Below are 1,151 nucleotides of genomic sequence, written 5' to 3'. Positions count from 1 at the left end.
AAAAGCCTAGAAAGTGACAATTTCCGTTAGTTTTTTGACGATCAACATTACATTCAGCCCAATTGGTTTCCGAATAATTAATTAAGTCAATATGAGTGCCTTTTGGATACCAAAGTCCTAAAGTTCCCGTACCACTTAGATAACAAAAAATTCTTTTTACAGCCTTTAAGTATGATTCTTTAGGATTAGATTGAAAGTGAACACATAGGAAAACACTAAACATAATATCGGGCCTACTAGCAGTTAAATAAAGAAGGGATCCGATCATACCTCGATATTTTGTGACGTCCACGGATGTACCTTGCTTATCCTTATCACGCTTTAGAGATGTGCTCATTGGTGTGTTCATAGGCTTGATGTCATGCATGTTAAATTTCTTAAGTCCCAAACATGGTTTCTTTCAAATTGATTTAATTCTTCTTGCATCGCTAGAATCCAAAACTCATCAAACTCGGCTTCTTTGAAATTCTTAGGTTCAATTTGAGAAATAAATGCACAACTACCAAAATGATTTTTGCAATAAGTTCTAGTAGTGATACCTTTTGATGGATCACCAATTATTAGCTCTTTGGGATGAGATAGAATAAACCTCCATTCTTTTGGTAACAAGAGATCACTTTGTTCTCGAGTTTGTCTTTCTTCATTTTCTTGAGTATTTGACTTTTCTATGTCTCCATTTGGTGCCTCTTTATTTTGGTCTTGAATTTTCATTTGTTCAAAGGAGCTTCCAAACCTACCTCGTCATCACTACCTTTCTCTCGATCAAATGAGTTAGTTTCATTAAAAGTAACATGCATGGATTCTTCAACGACTAGAGTTCGTTTGTTAAAAGCTCTATATGCTTTGCTAGTCGATGAATATCCTAAGAAAATTCCAATATCGAATTTGGAGTCGATTTTACCCAAATTGTCTTTTGTATTTAAAATAAAACATTTACATCCAAAAACTATGAAATAACTAATATTTGGAATTCTATTTTTCCAAAGTTTGTAAGGAGTTTTAGTTTTCATTTTGCTTACTAATACTCTATTGATAATGTAGCAGACAGTATTAACGGCTTCGACCCACAAATATTCGAGCAAGTTATTTTCATTTAACATAGTTCAAGTCATTTCTTGCAATGTACGATTCTTTCTTTCTACTACACCATT

The sequence above is a fragment of the Olea europaea genome, unplaced genomic scaffold, assembly GCF_002742605.1.
Source record: "Olea europaea var. sylvestris unplaced genomic scaffold, O_europaea_v1 scaffold3315, whole genome shotgun sequence".
In the NCBI taxonomy this organism is placed as follows: domain Eukaryota; kingdom Viridiplantae; phylum Streptophyta; class Magnoliopsida; order Lamiales; family Oleaceae; genus Olea; species Olea europaea.
The sequence above is the reverse complement of the archived record's forward strand: the minus strand, read 5'-3'. Positions refer to the sequence as shown.